The sequence below is a fragment of the Rhopalosiphum padi genome, chromosome 4 (assembly GCF_020882245.1).
Source record: "Rhopalosiphum padi isolate XX-2018 chromosome 4, ASM2088224v1, whole genome shotgun sequence".
NCBI classification, from domain to species: Eukaryota; Metazoa; Arthropoda; class Insecta; order Hemiptera; family Aphididae; genus Rhopalosiphum; species Rhopalosiphum padi.
The window spans coordinates 2,255,035-2,276,035 of NC_083600.1; the positions used below are offsets into that span (position 1 = coordinate 2,255,035).

At 25.6% G+C, this 21,001-nt stretch overlaps 1 protein-coding gene across 1 annotated transcript in view; it reads left to right on the top strand.

Annotated features, from left to right (window-relative positions):
• LOC132929513 (hemicentin-2-like) overlaps positions 1-21,001 on the top strand; it is a 318,477-nt gene that overhangs the window by 134,702 nt on the left and 162,774 nt on the right. The window lies entirely within an intron of this gene.

The following is a 21,001-nucleotide window of genomic DNA, read 5'->3' on the forward strand; positions in this document are numbered from 1 at the left end:
TTGATTATATTTACTTTTAAACTATACTCACTTACATTATTTTAACAATAATAATATTTATTTCATAGTAAACAATATACAGTGTGTGATTAAAATAATAATAATAATAGCTGGTCGTTTCTAAGGTAATAATGGCTGTGCGGAAGTGAGAGTTCGATAATTTCGACAGTTTCATTAAAAAATGTATAATTTTGGTCATCAAATCGTATCAATGCATATCTAAAAAATATATGATTAAATTAAAATACATTTAGACATTTACTAAAGTGTATGGTACCTGTAAGCCTAATAACTGTCCTCATAACCGTAAAGCGTAAAAACAAAAAATTATGAAACAAAATAATTTAATTTCTAATTGGAAACTTGTGTTATTATCGGACAGTGTTCTCAAATAAAATATAAATCAACACAAACATGCGTTTATTCATTCGTGTTTTGGAATGATTTCGTTGGTTTGATCAAATAAATTATAGAAAACATTGACCTGTAAAAAAATTGAAAAAATATATATATATATATTGCACGTGCAATGCATTTGCATCAAACTGCTGAAACTGGGTTTTTAGCTTGTTAAAAGTTTTTATAATTATTTCTGTTTTTAAATAATAAAGTAAAACGACAAAAAAAACTTTGTGCGAGAACAGTCATAAACACAAATAGTGACTTATAATTATTTTTAAATACACATATTATGTATAATGTACGTCGAATTATTTTCTTTAAAATATATTTTATTTTCAGAAAAATGTTCATAATTTCCATTATATATTTTTATGTTGAAAATTGTAAATAAATATTATTGTTAATATTTTCCAAGCTATTTATAAATATGTGTATATGCCGAAGAAATAATAAAATATATGCAAATAAATCTAAGTACAAGATTTGATTTATTAAATTTCTAAAAAATAATTAACGCACAAAAATGACTAATAAATAATAATTCATTATAACCGTCATTACTTAATTTCGATTAAGTCTTCAATGCAAAATAGTTATTTTTGTTTTTAATGTCATTGGATTTAAGATGTTAATCGTTTTTCTTTTTGTACACTAAAACGATTGTAATACTTTTGAACGACAATCTAAATAATCAAAATGCAAAGTAACTAAATAACTTAATTTTATAAAGAACAAGCGTAGTAAATGTTTCTGAAGCTGTATAAACAATTAAGTATTTTTTAAATAATATAACACTTACCAATGTGAAATTATTATTTTATTTACATTTTTCACTAAAACATTTTTTTCTTGTATATTTAAGTACTATGTATTATATTATTACACTTTCTTTATTATAATAACTACAATCGACATTTATAAATTAAGTATAATTAATTGTTTATATTATAGCGTACAATAATATTATGTAAAAGTACATAAAACCTACAGTTATACGTAGCTAGGTATATACATTTGTCTTTTAAATATAAACAGTTTTTATCTGTCATTATATTATTTCACTGACCTATTTCAATATACGACATTTCATGGTAGTACGAGTATAAGCTATTTTTATTGTATTCACATATAAAATTGCGACATTTCCAAAAAAAAAAAATAAAAATATTTCCCAAGTTATAAGGATAATATATTATACTATACAAAACAGAATAGGAACTATGCATAATTCTGTCATTTTTAAGACTTAATGAAAATGCATTCAAAATGTTTCTCAGTTGGATATTAATAATTATTTCTTGTTATTGAAGTATAGCCAAAAAACTTTCAATTGACCAACACCATTGTATTCAACTTCATCAGAATTTAAGCCAAAATTCTAATCCAACATATTTCTTAAACTAAAACTAAAACCAAGTTTAAAAAAATCAAGACATTCTTATAGAAACGGTACAATAATTATTATAATATGTAGTTGGACTTCACTTATTATTATGTAAAATTTAAAGTTATTAGAGAAAACGCTAAACGGGTGAATACCTTAGGTTCAAATTCAATATATCGTATTATGATTATTTTCAAGCGAATGATAGACTTTTTTAAAATTAACTTCCAACCGACAAAAAAAAATCTTTTGGCATACTTATTCCTAAAAAAATTAAATCGATAAATATGTCGGAGAAAATTTAATTAAATTCCCAGCATTTTAATAATCTTCAGTTCAAATGTCACTTGACTACTATACACAACGACGATTTCAAACGTATAGATTGCTATTTAATCAATTGGTTTTATTCTGTTTTTAATAAATTTAGTTGTAAATGTTGAAATCCAATTAATAATCAAATATTATACTGTGAGACAAGTTAGTGTTTAGTTTTTTTTTTTTTTTTTAAGACAAAGTAAATTTATATAATAATTTATAATAAAAAACAGAGTTATTTTTGTATTCACTTTAAATTCAAGTGTGTTAGTGTTATAAGTACGTTAAACAATTGCGGAGTGGCTTAAACTATAAAACTCTCTTAGTAATTGGTTATTCCATGAAATGTGTTGACATAAATCGAACTGGACCCTTACGAGAGAATTTTACGTCACGAAGGACGCTGCCATTATCGTTATTCTGCCCGGTCCGTTGGTCAAGTGGTTAAGTCGATGTTTTGTTCACGGCAATAAGATGGAGAAAGACAAATTGCATTTTGTACGGTCAACAAAATCTCTGTGTCCATCAATCAATGTTTACTACGACAGACAGACCTTTTTTTTCTCTCTCTCTCATAGAGTTATACAACATGCTTTCTACTTGTGGACCATTATGCGGTTACAATTTCACAAAAACCGCCCAACTCTTAAAACTATCGATACACATATAAAATTGTGAAACTGGATCAAATTATCGTACTAAAAATTTAATGTAAATAGCACATAATAGCAGATGAACGAATATAATATGTTTATTTTAACGCAAAGTTATATTATTATTTCATACCTTAAATTTATATCCATTTATGTCTTATCTATATTTTCTTTGATAAGAACTACTCTTATGTCTATTGTTCTATCATAATATGATCACCGCACCTGATCAAACACAGAAGCTGTTCAAAATACATTTTTAGGTTTTCTTTGTCGCCTTTACAATATATCTCGTGTTCTCTATACTTCTTACACTCCGATTTTGGATGTCCTTAATCTCGACTCACTTGAATTGCAAAGAATAAAACTTGATTTATGTGTCATGTATAACGTTCTTCAAAATAATACTCACTGTCCTTGAGATCCTTATAGTCGATTGTCCTTTTTGGCTCCACAACGTATCACAAAATCGAACACTACATTTTATATTCCCCACCAGCGAAGTAGCTATGCAATGAACAGTCTAATTTACTGTATTATGTATTTATCAAATAAATATAATATAATATTTTTCTCTAAACATTCATTATTATATTTTATAAAATTTAAATTATGTTTTACATACTTAGTTAATTAAAAAAAAATAGTATTAAATTATTAATTTTGTAAATTTGGCATTTATAGTTAATTTTTAATCTTTTATTCTTAATTTATTCTACACAATATATATAATGTATGATCGAATGCTGCCTATATAACTGTACATGCAATTGTGTTGTTATTTTGTGAAAACCCATTTAATTAATTAATTAAATAAATAAATAAATAAAACAAAAATCCTTTTAGGTAATACATTTTATATTATAGAGTTGACATTTAAAAAAAAATAAAATTGGAGGTCTGAAATTTCAACCAGATAATATTTTATCTGGATGACAGGTTATCTCATTATTAATACTTGTATCTATGCCAATGACTGAAAATAAAATAATTCTAAATCTGAAATTATTGACACATAAATAAATAATAATGCGTCACGTTAGACTTCCAAGTCACGGATCGCATTCGACTATTAATAGTTTCACATGAATAAAGTTATATAACAACTAAAGATAAAAATTCTTATAAGTTAAATTAATAATATTAAAGCAATTTTGGAACATATTCTTATTTTTCCCAGATACTATTGGATCTTAAACATTTTAAAAATATTGTACACCCCGTGTATTCTTAACAAATCACAATAACGTTTACATTAAAGAAGTTTAATTTTTGTATACATTAATCAGTTTGTAATTAAGGCACGCATTTTGACCAAAAATGTCAAAACACGTAAGAATTTTTAGAATATTATACTAAAACCAAATCTAATTTACAAAAATAATGTTATGATAAGCCTTATTTTGGCTCCTACTCGTATTGCGCTTATCGGTGCGATTCACAAAGCTCTTCTTGTTGGCCAACTCTGATATAATATATTATCGTTGCCCGTTCAAGAAACGATTTTAAAGGATCCTAGTTTATCAGCTGTTATATGTATTCTAACACATTTTAAATCTTCATAAAACACATAATATTTACTAAACTAAAATAAATATAGATAAATATAGTCAAAATACCAAACAAATAGATAGTTGGCCTTATAATTAACTGTCAAAAATAATACTTATGATATGACATTTAGTTATAATATCAAAGATTTATAAAGATCAATTACTATTATTAACTAACTAATATTAGAAAAATCTATATGAATTAATAACAATTTTAATCAATAAAAATAAAATAAATATTATGTAATAGCCATAACATGTTCTAGTAGCAAATAAATGATATTAAACGTAAGCAATATAATTTTAGAGTTACCTAATAAGATAATATCGGTAATACAATCCAAGTAATATTAAATATTATACATTTATATATACAAAACAAATTGAAAATATAAATTCCCAGATGTCTTGTAAAGTAGTTTTTTTTTTACCACTATTGATACTAATAAAGCGGTCGCTTTTATAAATATTATATTATTATTCATTGGCCGCGTATTATTTTAGATGTCTCATAGACTACAAACGTAACGTTTAATTTATATATTCGTATATCATTTTATTTTTGCTTGGTAAGATTTATTTCTTTATTTTAATTGAAATTCGCGATCTCCCTTGTTATGTTTAACGAGTTTTGATTAGAGTTTTGTGTAGGTTGAACTTATAATAGTCTTTCAAAATGATTCGTTTGACGAAATATACATTGTTATTAAATAATATACTCGACAACGTTCTATTTTTTATTTAATTCATCATAATTTTACACTATGTTACGCTAGATTCCCAATTTTTCACCCGATAAATATTTTTATACTCTATTTTCGTGTTAGATTGAGTGTATTCTAACATTTATCTATGTTTCGTTTAACTTATCTTAATTTATTACCTCGGATATCATGTGCATAACCATGAAACACGAAATACATTTGTTATATTTTTTCCTATTCATTTTTTAAAACTGTTTTTGGAGTGCTTTTATAATATTATATTTTATACATTTTTCTGTTTAGGTGTTTCTTTTTTACATGGTAGATTGCAACGTCAGCTATTTTTTTGTATCAAAGAATAACATTTAATATTCATCTGTCCTAGTTAATTTTTAAATCATTTCTTTTAAAAATATTAATTTAAAAAAAAAAAAAAAGAACTGTATATAACAATAATATGAATTACTTACTACTTTCATCGATAGTTTATTAAAGTTATATAAAATACGTTATTATAAACTGGCGTGTAATATTATTGATTTGTGGTTTAATCACATTATGAATATTTGCATAAATTTCCTAAACGCAATAATACAAATTTTTAATGTGGTTATCACACTATAAAAATAATTTAAAAACTTAAATAATCTTAAACATTTGTTGTATTCAATTTTCTCTAAAGTGCTTAAGTTTATAATTCCGGAATTTCAACACTGATTTGAATTATTATTGATTTCATCTTTCGTGCATTTTCTCAATTTTCAAAATATCGTGCACGTTGTTAAGGCATCACTCGGTCGTATTCAACACTAATCTCCAAATAATAAGAACCGTGCGGTGTCCTTACAGTACGCAAGTGATACGAATTCACTGTTTACCGTTTGCAGGTTCTCAAAAATGAACAATACACATTTTAGTAGATAGTGTTTAATATAACAATACAATTTGTATTTACCTCTTAAGTGCGATGAAGTAATTGTGTGATTTGGGATTTAGTAAAAATATAAGTAGGTACACCGGCCAAAGTGATTTTGAATACAACACGTTTTTAACGTACGGTTATAAAATCACGTGTCAAATAATATTGTAGTTCAAAAATTTTAAAAAGTGTAAAGAATAAAATTTATCACACATACCTATAATTGTTATAACATAACAATTAAATAATTTTATATTATATTATTCTATAATAGTTCATAATTGAACGTACAATGTGAATAACGTTTCGATATTATATTTACTTAACACTCAAAAGTTCCTATAGTATGTGCGAAGTCATTTCCTTGAAAAAAATAAAAACAAAAATTGTTACATATTTAAACTGTTTTCTTTGCACAACGTTTCAAATAAATATATATTTAAAAGCTGGTTTGAAACATTTATTTAGCATGAATGTTTCTATAGAAAATGCGATTTTGAAGTTAAAATATTTCAAGATTCTATATAAATGAATAAATACCGACGTTTTCTGTGCATATCCAAATAAATTCACATAATATGCGACTTAAAATGTGAATTTAAAAAATTTCAAAGGTTCTGAATATTGGTCGATAAAGCGTACACAATCTGTGTGTCAGAAATAAACGATGAAGGATGGTGGTATTTGTGAACCACAATAATAGTACTTACCACCTACTACACACATAGTATTATTATTTTATTCTATAACATTAAATAGGGTAGAGGACGAGATTAAATCTAAGTAACCAGAAATAACTGTATTTTTTGGAAAAAATGAGTTACCTACTAAATATATAAAACATAAATTCTTTAAGAAAAGAATATCGTGACATCATTGGTAAAATATTTATTGTTGACTTTTTTTTTTTTTGTCCATTTTTTAGCAGAAACGAGTTAATTCCGTTCAAATGCGTCGGCAGTTTCATATTACTTACGGTTTACGTATAAAACGTTTAATTTTATTATTTCAGCTATGAACTTTTTACAATTTTTCCACGACGTTTCTTGATTTACATATTTTTATATATATATAATCTGTTGACATTTTTTTTTTTAATGTCGTTGATGTTTTTAAGGTCACAAATGAAATTTTCACTGAATATTTTTAGGTATTTAATAGTAGACGTAATAATACATATATGTACAGCTATAGTTATAATTGATACACGTGGATGCACCCATCACCACCGATTTAGCCATTACACTGTGATGTGCGACCGTGTCACTGTGCGTCGATTCAGAGCATAAACAATGATTTGTCGTAATAATTATGACAATACCAAAGACCCGCACGTCGCACACCTCGATAGCTGCGCAACACCATACTCGGCCACAAAACGGGTGGCGCCGGTTATGTACTATTCTCATATTATTTTATCGCCCTATTAGCGATATTATTGCCGTTACTACTATTATTATGATTATTGCTTTTTGTCGACGCCATCATGATGTCACCGACGTGTATATGCGAGTCCGATGTTTACAGCTGTTGGTAACGGTGTGATGTCGACGCGCGACCGATATTTTTATTATTTTCATATTTTCATTTATTATTATTCTGATGATCGTATTTACTGTTATTATAATATAATATGTAAACGGCCCTATAAACTATAACTACGCGACGTGAAAGCTATCGAATACGTTTTGTGGTGGAAACCGATCGCTACGACGCGAATATTATTCTCGCCGAGAGTAGTTTGAGACAAAGGAATACAAATAACACCGATAGATTTAGCCCGACAGGGATTTCAACGATTTTCCCTATCAGTGTGAATTCGTTTTAATAACGTTTCGGACTTACTCAGTTCCGACCGGAATGTTTGAACTCTTTTGATGTTCAAACGTCTATACATGGTTCGGCTCAAGGTCGATCGACAGTTTAAGCCTACGCAACGAACGTTTTGAATTCGATTATTCTCGGCATAATACGAAGACGGTTCCTATACATATATATAGGTCAACCCGTGAACGCGCGCGGTGGATTTGTTCGTTTCAGTTTAATTCGTTTACTCTTTATACCTAACCAGATCGGTACAAACTTTAGAATATATATTTAATTATCCAAGTCAAAGATTATTTCGGGATCGTAATGTATATAATATGCGTAACAGCTGAGCGTCGTCTACTGCAGGACGAAGTCGACCCCGTAACAGTTCAAATTAAACGAACAATAATCGTAATACAGCGGACAGTGCGGCGTACTACGTTGCAATGATTAACCGTGACGTATATCCATTCTAAGTACGATTTGAATAGTTAAACAGCGCCTGCCCACTTCGAGGGGTGGCGAGACAAACACGCCGCCGTGTACGTCATAAATTATAATATCGTTATGACCCGTCTTGTAAAAAATAAGACCTCAGACACACGGCCGATCACGATACAAATCTCCGGCTTACTATTGGCTTACGGCGAAACGACGGCGATGATACAATAATAATAATAATAATAATAATCACCGGGAAACCGCATCGCCGTCGTTTCGATAACTCGTAAACCAAAGTGTTCTTGCAGCACCCGCTCGTTTTATGCTACTGATTGCGTTTTATGCGTGTAAGTTATGTATTATATTATTATAATTGTACACGGGAGTGCGTAATGCGCGTTACAACAATAATATTATAATGTATTCGCCGAATTAATACCGTACAATATACCTTTATAAAACGTATAAAATATTAACGACTGGAGCATTAAGATAAACGCACATGTACAGATATAATATATATAGATTTATCAGAGTAGTTTAATTGGGCTGGACCGTTTTTTCTCCGCTATAATATATTTTGCTCAAAAAAAGGGCTTTCCTCTGCACGAATTTTCGAACCGAAATCGTGTACTCATTATCTTTTGAAATATTAAAACATATCTTTTTTTTTTTTAATGTATATAAATGTTCACATATTCTGTATTCAATATTCCTAGTAATATTAACAATGTCTAGCATATTATAACTTAAACTTTAATTTGTATTTCATATCATTTTAAATAGAAATAAGTAGAATTCTAAATGTTAAAAAAGATCAATATTTTACTATATTTCATTAAAATAGTTTTTTAATTCGTATTTAATTTTTACCTTTACATAAAATTATATAAAACAATATTCTAGTTAAGAAAATGATAGGTATGCCTATTAAAATTAATAAGAGGATGGTAATTCCTTATTTCGAAAATGGAAGAAAATGGCTACATCCATTTAATTAACCGAATGCACACCTCGAATGGTACCTATATAAAACTATTTACATTTAATTAAAAAATAAATAATAAAATACACATTCATTGAATATTTCCTTCTTTATATTATATATTTGTTATTTTAATATACTAAATGGCCTATAAATAAACATGATTTTTTTTTTACATAATATTATAAAGATAAACCGTTTCCAATTGTTTCATATTTTTATGTATTATTATAACTATATTTATCGATATTTAATTAATTTTAATATCGATATACATATAAATACATAATTAATTAGATGTGTTTCACATTTTTATACGTTTAATGAATTGAAGTAATTCTTTTTTAGTAAAAAGAAAGAAACTATCTTATTATGTATAAAACGCGGACTATAAACATTAAGTTAAATTAAATATACTTTCTATTAATTTAACCTAGGGTATATGAAATCTACTATTGTTGCAACAGAAATAATAAATTAAAATGATTTCAAAATACATATACAATCTTACAAGTAGATGTGGTAAAATTGCCTATCTTCTGAGTCTTATAACTAAAATAAATAAACGATTTCACAATAATATTAAATTATTAAATATTATTTAATTTAATAAATTGTAATAATATAATATTGTTTACGCAAAAAATAAAGTTCTAACATTTTTAACATTATAATAAATTCAAAACAAATCAAATATTTATGAAATTTAAATTGTAAAATGTCTTGTTATTCTTATTTGTTTTAATTTCTATATTATTATTATTATTCCGAGTTAAGTAACCGTTCACGAGTCACGTACGTTATAATATAATTTATGACTTATGTCTGCAAAAGTAATGAAAAATTCATCTGGATAACAAATTCAAATGTATCCAAATATATTTTGATGAGCACAGTATATATTATTATACATAGTATTTGAAATAGTTTTCAGTTTTTTATGACTTTATTTTACTTTTTGATTTAAAGATATAACTAGTCGTATAAATTATATTAAATGATAAATGCCTTTTTCCATCATGTTTATCACAATATATTGAGACTATATTATTATAAACTCACAAATATTATGAAGGTGAATTGGACATTTTATCATACTATTGTCAAACCACTCAAACCATTATATTTAAAACTTAGTACATGCTTAGTGTATATTATTATAAGTAAAAACGGATATTGTTATATTGAATAAAAAGCATCAAATTAATTATAATTGTATTATATGTCTAATACTCAAATAAAACACAGACAGTGCCTACGTATAATACTACTATGTGAATTTAATTTAATAAACAATAGAAAAATTAAATAGCAACAATAAATATTAATATGGTCAATACTCCCATTTTTTCCACACGTATTAGAACTACAGGTGCAGATACAATTTTCGCCGCGAAAATAATGTATTTTTTAGGGATAGGCTGTTACTCGATATATGTGGTATCGGGTTTATCGGTATCTGTTTTTTTTTCAAAAACAATATTTCAACGGGTACAAAAAAAAAAAATTATCATATCGATCAGCATAGTATCACAATTCACAAACACACAGGTACAATAAAATACCATAGATTAGTTATCTATGGTATTTTTTTTTAAATTTATAAATAACGCTAAAGTATGGCTTGACTGTCGTTTTTATAACATTACAATAATCCTAATATTTCAACTGTAATTATTATTGTAAATTCAAAATTGTAATACAATTTATAACAATTAAATATTAATAATATGGTGTGATCATTAATCAATAATTAATTATTCTATTTTAACATTCACTGTGAAATTTCCGTGATTCCTGTTGTTATTCATTGTTATTTCTATTTTTAAATTTGTTATAGTTTAATATTTTATTTTGTTTAATTTACTATTAAACACTAAAATAAATATGTTATTCTTGATATCTGTATTAATAAATAATAACAAATAATTAGTGACTAATTTTTCCTATATAATATGTGTGTTTCGGATATCGGTTTAATTATATATCGATTATATATTAATATCGGTCCAAGTTTTTTGTTTTATTAAAAATATTATATTAATATTTTTATAATATACTCATCAGTATTGATTTAAAAGTTTATAACAGTACCTAATATAAGTACTATTAATATCAATTAATAAAATAATAAATGCAATACTTTCATTAAAAAATAATTCAACCTATTGCATTACCAATAGTGAAGTGAAATACTATAATAAAACAATATATGTAAATATATATTATATAATATCATAAAATATACTTAATAATGTAGGCTGACAGACCGTCTTCGCTTAGAATCGTTTTTTCTACGCAATGATTTATTTTTGAATTCAAATTTAACGCCTACGTACTTTGCAATGACATACTCAATTAAAAGGTACAGAAAAACGACTTTCCACCTTTCTTAAATTAGTTTTGAAAAATGTCTAATTTTTCAAACAATATGATGGTATTTTAATTTACCAAAAGCTTTTTTTTTCAATTTTTCAATAGCAAAGAAATTTAAATTCAAGGAAATTCTCACTTTCATATTATTTACTTGTGAGTTATGACTCCCACTGGGGCTACTTGATAATTCAAAAAAGATATATTTTAATACCTAGCTTCTAAAATATACTGTTAAATCAAAGTTCCAAATGTGTTATCAAGAGTATATTTTTTTCAGAATATGAATGTACGTACAAAATAAATCATCAGATTTTAAATTAGAATATGTAAAAGGAATAGTATAATACAATTTTTATTAACTTATATAACCTATAACCTCCTATATTTTGTGTTAGTCATAATTTATAAGTTTATGATACTTATGAAAATGTATTAATTGAATGTGATAATTTATACTGAATGCCTCAAACATAAAGTTATGAAACGTTTCTATTATCAAAATATCATTATTTAATAATGTATTCTTTTATATATAGTTATATTTAAATAATTCTAAATTGTTGAAATCTCTCAGTTACTAAATTTTTATCCGTAAAATTATAGTAGTTATATTTTTTTCTTATAAAAACGAAGGAAAAAAATCACTCATATGACGCAAAAAGTAGCATAGAAGACCGTTTTGGTACAAATTATGTTTTCTTTTTAGGAATTGGGATTCCTTTCAGAAATATCTCTATTAATGTAGTTTGACCAAAATATAAAATCCTAATATTACTATTTTTTCTTTTTCAAACGTCAAACGTAAATCTGTCACGTCCTGTGAACTCGGTATCTACTACCTGCATTACACGTTAAGAGAAAATTAATAATATTTTATTGTGGTGCCCCATTTCCTTTTTATAAAAAATAATATATAGAACTTATGTATATATATCTTTAATGTTACGAATTTTTTTTAACTTGAGATAAAGCCATCGGTCTTGACAATCACTTCGGCCAACACTAATAATTCTGAGGTTTAAGGTAAAATAAAATAAGTTTTTTACGACAAGCCTGTAAGTAAATAAACTAAAACAAGCATCATTTTTGTTAAAGTGATCCAGAATTATATTGTAAGTAAGGTGGGTTGTAAGATAATATATTACGGTTAAGAACTACAGATAACACCGCTTGAGCTGGTGCTCTTAATTATGAAATTGCAATTCAATTTCCTTTAAAAACCTATTTATATTATTTCATCATTACCTATACAAAAACCTTTATATTAGATACATGTATTCAAAACTTCTAAAGTAAAACAGTCGTTGTTTGTTATCGTGTAGAAAAAAATTGACAAGTCTGTTGCTAAATAATAACATATATGTGTGAGTTTTCTTTCTTACTTACTTTTTTTTTTTTTATTCAAATTCGTTCTAAATAGAATAAATAACATTGGCTCGAAATAGCTTTATCGAAATTGAGTTTACAGTGTATATATCTACAGTGACAGAAAAAAGAAATACTAAATTAAACAAAACAATAACGATACATAAAAGCGAAATGCGTTATTTTTAATGCCACCGGGAGTGCAGTCACGATTCTGGGATATGAAAACAATGAAAATGAAACTACACTCGTTTTTATATTTATGGTATTTGGTGAACGACCAAATATCTGCGTGTAATCTTAATGTCATATAAATAAAAATAGTATTGCTCATCTATACCTATCTGATCAAATGAATAATTTGTCCATAGTAGTGTAAAACGATATTATTGAACTAATAAAACAGTTAATATAATAATGTTAACGTTTTATTCGACATAATTAAAATGAGTGATTATTCGATATGAATGTAAAAACATAATAATTCAACTTTTTAGGTTAATAATAATACTGCTTAACAATATCATAAATACTACAGAAAATGCAATGTTTAACCAGTACTTGGCTTATACATTTTAAAATGTGAACACACACAAACTAATCAAACATCACAGAACACAATATAAGTTAGTTAATCACATTTAACCGTCTTTCTATTCATTTAAAAATCGTTTTAATAAGTACCTAATTATTATATTTACACATAATATATTTTTGGAATATTTACATGCATTGCAGCAACACTGTTTTATATTATAGTTTATATTCAGAGTTATTCCTGTATCCACTGTGTAAATGTAACAAAATATATATTCATGATTATGACTATCCTAACATAATATAATGTTATAATGTTGTTTTCAACCATTATCGTATGTACTTACAGTAGGTAATTAAAATAAAAGTCATCGTTACTTTTAATTCAGTTAGTAAATACTCGGAGTGGAACATTTTTCAACGTTGTGTACTTTAAAAATAAAAATAAGCAACAAACACTTTCATGCACGTTACTTAAATAAAAATAAATTCATTGCCTTTTGTACGTTGCTTTTTTTTACCTACAAGAGAGACGTTTTAATACGTTTTGTTTCTGAGAAATGAACTTGAACGAGGCATGTTGCTTTTCTGACATGACATGGACATGATGAATTTTAAATATATAGTGGTTTTTGTACAACTCTTAACATGGGAGGATCTTATTATTAGAAATACAATATTGTAAATAAATAATAAAAAAAAAAGAGCAGCAATCCTAATTATTTATGCTACAGTCACTGGTTGTTAATTATAAACCGAAAAACCCTAAGTCACACCAATAGTCACTGTATAAATTATCACTCATAAATTGCTGAATATTTTAGTTTTTTGAATTCATTGTTTCAGTGTTGTAAAACATTAGAGTATTTTTATTCAAAGTATTCCATGAAATATTTTAAATAAAATAATTTTAGATACTATTTAAAAACCCACGCAATTGTTTGAGACTAGTATATTTTGATAATTTATGCTATACTATTTTGAAGGGTATTCAAATCACGTATAATATAACACTTGAAAAGTTTATTTACCCAAATTCATAATTTTATCTGTCTGATAATAGAAGGTAAATCAAGCTATGATAGAATATTGAAAAAAGTAGCAATATAATAAATCATTGTTTGAGTTTTTACAATATAATATGGAGATCTCAATAAGTAATAATGATAATAGTTCTATTTATGGTATTTTTTTTTAAATTTCAAAGATATATTCTATGCCACGCTTTATTATAAAATATTATGCTTCATGTTTAAATATATAAGATAATATTATACACGTAAACGGATATTTTTAGAGTTTGATTATGTCAGTATTATATTATCCAAGTTAAATCTATAGTATATTCAATTTCACCCGTGAGGCATGATTTATGGCCACGAACTCATGAATATAAAAATATAAACAATTTATATATGTTATTGAACAACGATAACAGCTAGTTAACAGCCAATGTTTGCATAATTTATTGGAAGAAATTTAAAATCGAAACATAATGAATTGTATATTTGGCCGTATTAATGCTTATAATTTTGTATTTATTTAAATTAAACATACGAATAAATATATATACTAAATTCGAATATAAATACGATTTGCATAAAGATAAATAATAAATAAATAACGAATAATTTTGATAGATAAGTATTTAGTTTCACTATTCAGTGACGTATATTTTCACACAAGTCTCATTGTATTCACACCATATAAAATTGTAGTCCATTAAAATGTTAAAATTGAATGCAAAAGTCATCGATACGGAAAATAATGTACTTTTTTTTGGGGGGGAATTAACTAAAACAAATTGGACATTTTCCAATTTTTATATTTTATAAAAAATCATTTTTTTTATAATATTTCGAAATGGTTCTATGTTGCAAAAAAATAAATGTTAAAAAAATTACATTAACATGGACAAATATTAATTATTTATTTATTTTTTAGTATTATTATTAGAGATAAACAATATATACGATAAATGCACAATAAACTTATGTGTTAATAGTAAAAAAAAACATAGATATAAAATAAGAAGCTAATTATTGACGATACTTAATTTGGTTAATTAATACGGCTGTTCCATATCAATCGTTTATCTAGATCGAGTCCCCGATATTTTACTATATCGAACGTAGAAATTAGGACGTTGAGACATGTTGAGATGGTTTTTGCTAATTGGCATTATATATTTTTCGTCTGCATAATCAGCGATAATAGTGGTTTGGTGCTTAGTAAGCTGATCGGTAACGAATATATTAAACAAAAAAAAAACAGGAAATAAGATACTCCCTTGCGGAACGTCTGCATTGATTTTGGCGATTTTAGAGGATAAAGAGTTTTACTGTACTTGAAAATAACGAACAGTTAAGTAAGACTCAATTAAAAGGAAAAATGGGAGAAGAAAAAACTTTTTAGGTTTGAATAGTAACCCTTCTTGTCAAACTCGGTCAAACGCTCAAGAGACATTGAAAAAGGCACAAGTGCAATAGAGTTTTTTTTTTTAAAAAAATGACAGCGAGATTTCCCCAACAATTCTATAGGCTTGATATATTGTATTATGTGAGGACCTGAATCCAAATTGGGTGTTTAGCAGAATATTATAACTGATAACGTAACCATTCGTTTGAGAATAAGTTTCAAAAAAACATATAATATTATTTACAACAATATTATAGCTCTCGTGTTCCGCTCAAAATCTACAATATAATTATTATAGAAAATTCGCGAATATATGTTAAATAAATAAAACGCATTAACAAAATTATATATTTTACCATTAATCAAACCTAATAATTAGTTAATTTAAATAGTATTTTATGTAAACAAGCGTAAAAACTGTACAATTCGTAAATAGTAATATTCATAAAATACGCGTTTCGTTAAAACATTAAAAGCAAGAGTTTGATGATAAGTTATATACATATTTGCCAATTAGTTACTTATTCACAAACATTTCTCATGTTAATGATTTTATAATATTCATATTTATGTGATAAACAATTATAAACCACTTAATGATAATATTGGCGATAAACTAATTATTATAATATTATTATTCAGTCACTATATAGATTAATAATAACTGTCATAATTTAATGTTCCTGAAAATTAAAATCATTAGAAACGAACGAGTTTATAAATAAATCGAAAACAGTACAACCATTTTTAATGAGCAACATAAATCATTAATATTATGTTATAATATTTTTACATTATACGATAATATTGATTTAGTTACGATTAACTTAACTACGTTTACACAATGCATTACGTTAAGCTTGTGCAAATCCGAACAATATCTTGTTAAATGGAATTGTTTGTGTATTAAAACTATAATTAGTTCGTTATATAATAATAATAATATTCGAATTAATGATTGTGTTCTTATTTTATAATTGGATCATCGAGGACTGATTAATTAAAATTGGAAGCAAGTATACGATCTGTTCCTGGGACCCAGTCTGTAGACCTATTTAATTTAATAGTAATCTCTAAAGAACTCGAAATTCTTCTTTCAAATAATTTTCACTATACAGTAGTTACTTAGAATTACGCTAATATTTTAAAAACTTTTTTTTCGAGTTCGATAGTTATAAAAACAATAGTTGAAAAATCGTAACGCTTAGAATATTAAACTCGATTATTATAAGTTTATTGAAAACTTATTTTACTATACTATACTATTGAAAAATATTGGTATGACAAAACACTATTACCAATGAAATTAAAAAAAAATGTTACTGTAAATATAAATTAGACAAATTTTGTGATGATTTAGCATTCGTATAAACGGAATTCTAATTTAATAGGATACAATATGTTCAATATTTTATAAACAGTAACGATTAAATAAAAAATTAAAATAAGGCTAGTCAGAATAGTTACCTATATAACACGATATTAGTATATCACTGTATTTAAATTACTATTCAGATACAAACATACCTCACGTTAATGATATATTCATTTTCCTGTGCAATAATAATTTTAAAAAAGACTTATTACATTTTTAAAAAATAAATAATTTACAATTAATAAAAAATAATTTTAAAATATAGTGGGTGCGGAACCGCTTGATTTTGACGACCAAGGTATACTTTCGTCTCCTGAACTTACGTACATATATCGAATAGTATGTTCGATGCAGTTGCACTTAACACTAAAGTTCTTGAATATATTACACCGACGACATTAAAGTTAATATAAACACACATATAAATGTGAACATTTTCGGTATTCCAACTGCACCTTAAGTAAGTGCACCGTGGATTAATTTACCTTTCTGGATTTTATCGCTTTAAACCATCATAAATAATTACAACTGTTGAATTGTAAGCAGTTAGTGGTTTTGAACTACTAAATTATATTTTACAAGTATGTAAATAATATCATACTCGTATAATATATTCATCCAGCAATTACTTAGATTGCAATTAGATGTTTCGTGAACAGATTTAATTTTAACAAATCGTGTTTTCTAACATATTATATAATATAATAATTCATTGATAAAAGTACTTAATCAAAAAATTAACGTGAGATGTACAACAACTAAACTTGCTATTGTATACTAATATAATATATTTAGTGTTTATATCAATATGTTATTATTTAATCGTAATTTTAATTTTTGCAAAATGTTGATATTATTTTTTATAATATATGTATATTATTGTGCTTTACCTAATTTCCAGACGGTAGCTAAAAACCACCTGCCCCGGTGATTCAAACGTGATGTGTTTTAATTTGCATTAAGCCGGAACAGACGTTCGAGTAATGTAGCCATTGTGGTGCACAGTACAGGAGTCTGGGCTGGCAATTTAGATTGGAGGAAGTCTCGGAATTTGGACTATAATAATAATAATAATAATAATAATAAAAATAATAATAATTTTAAAAAAGGATACTTTCGAGTTTAAAAGTCGTTGACGGTTTGTGTGATTGAATTAAGGGTTAACGAGACTACCGGTTGTGTCTCACGTACCGCATTCGTTTAATATAAAAAGGAAACTACGGTCCTCTGAGAGTGAAGTGTGCGCGGTAGAGGTGGCATAAACATTTTCATGTGGTGCATCGTCGTTAAACGTGAAATTCCGTACCGCTGTCGCTAAATCAGGTTTGTACTAGTGCTGGAAATTTGTTTTTATACCAGAAATACGTCCATTGTGTAACAGAAAATTACAGGTTTTTGGGTTTTGTTAAACGTATACATATTTTGTATTCGTTTAATTAGATTTTAATAGTTATACCAACGTTGTTTTTTTAATTACACAAACGGGGAGATTTTTTCTATTTACTTATCATGTTCTCGTTTTCCACATTCAATTTTATTTAATTAATAAACCAATAGTATTATCGTTTTGAGTTAACAAACATAATACGTATGTGTATAAATATATATTTTATTTAAAAAAAATAATATTTACAATCTATAATATTTATATACAATTAGGAAATTTGGTAGCAAAAAATAACAACAACATAAATGACGTAAGGAGAGAAGTCCACCAGTGTGGAAACCCTTTGACTTGGGGGAAAATGTTTTTATGTTAAAAATATTATTATGCAACTCAGTTTTAAAATTAAGTATAGCGTTAGCTTTAAGGTAAAATTAAATATATAATTGAATGTTAAACATAATTTTTAAACTTAGTGATTATGTACAATGAATAGGTATAATATTATTTAAAAAAATAAAATATAAAAAATTTTTAATTTAATCATGTTTGTGTTGGTTAATCTTAAATAGGTATAGATTATATACTTCAATAATACATATTTTGATATATACAGTTATTTAAGGTTAAGTTTATTGTAATGACTTATAATAATTATTAATCAACAGTTAAAATAATCTTAAACTATGAACTTGATCATATATTGTATTCAAAAAAATATTTTTACAACAAATATCTGTATTTTTTAAAGTTTTAACTATTAAATATTACTAATTTAAAAAAGTATCTTTAAAATTAACTTTTTGGTTTAAGTTATTTCTAACCTAAAAAAGTTTGAAAAACCTACTTGTTGTTTTTATCTTATACAATATTATGACGATAAATACGCACACTTGTTTTAGAAATAGCATCAAAATCAAACTTAATTTTACCGACACTCATACAAAACAAGTACAATTGCAAAGAAAATTCAAAGCTCCGAGAAGTGTCAGTCGTATTGCTCAAACAAATAGATATTTTTTAAATAAGGCGCTGCTAATTTGCATAAAAAAAAACTATATAGGCGTGTCTCCTAACTGATCATTAAGTCATTTATATCATATAAATATGTAACACGTGTTTTTGAACCAAGTATCATACAGTTTATATATAGATCAATATAAGTGAATCACTCTCGATGATGAGTGCTACCAAATAAATAAATTTACATAAGTACAAAATAAATGAGAATAATAATTGCGATACACAATTGGTTATAAAATATATCTGTGTAACTAATATTTATAATATACAAAATGATCGAAAGTTAAATTTTATAAATATCATGTAAAATATAAATAATAATATGAAAAAAAAAATATTTTGTATATCTAATACCTATACATATAGTCGAAGCTATTAACAAATGTGATGTAAAGTTTAGATTAGAACTGTTTTGGTTGAATAAAAATTGCATAATCCTACCTTGAACAGTATAACTGATGAACGGTATAATGTTCAAAACTCAAAAATATTAATTTCCGGTCACGAATTTATGTTAAACCGATTACTTTGAAACGTGAGATACCTCATGTGAAGAGTAATACACAAAACATATTTTTATTAAAGTTCTTGTTTGTGATCTACGAACGTAACATGAAAAATATAAAATATATAAACGTTTGAAATTCATAATACATAAACTAATATTTTTTTTTACTGAAAAGAAACGTAAATTATTATTTTTAAAAAATATTCAGTAAAACGCGAAAATCTATGTTTTCAATTTATATCTTTTCCGAATTTCAATTATAGTTTAAAAATGTTAAATTAATTAAAATAATTAAATAAAATAATTTGTAGGAGTATAACATTTTATTTAGTTTTATGCCTGAAAAATTGATCTGATTATTAATAAAAACAATGTATAGAAAGTTATAAATTAGTTATTAAAATATTTTTTTTTACTTATATATTTTACGTAAAATAAAATACCTGAAATATATTCAATACTTAGTATAATTCACTAAGCATGTACTGTGCTCTTTTAAACATTGTTTTTTTTTTTAATTTTTTAATTATCTATACTTAATGACCACGTTTTTAGATACTTAGATTTTTTATACCATTTAAGCAGTGTTTGAAAGTTTTGATAGGAAATGATATAATACAAGAAGCAATTAGTTATACACGACATTGGCTTAACGTTGCTGTTGGTGTGCTTTGCATGTTGTGCCAAAAAAACTTTATAAGGCATGACTTTATTTAATAAAATGAGTTATTCGGACCATACAAATTATATGGTGCACGAATATTATTTTAGGAATTTAAAATTCAATTTATGGTAAATTGGTTTTTAACATTTTTAGTTTTTGATTGCAGTCTTTTTAAATTATGCA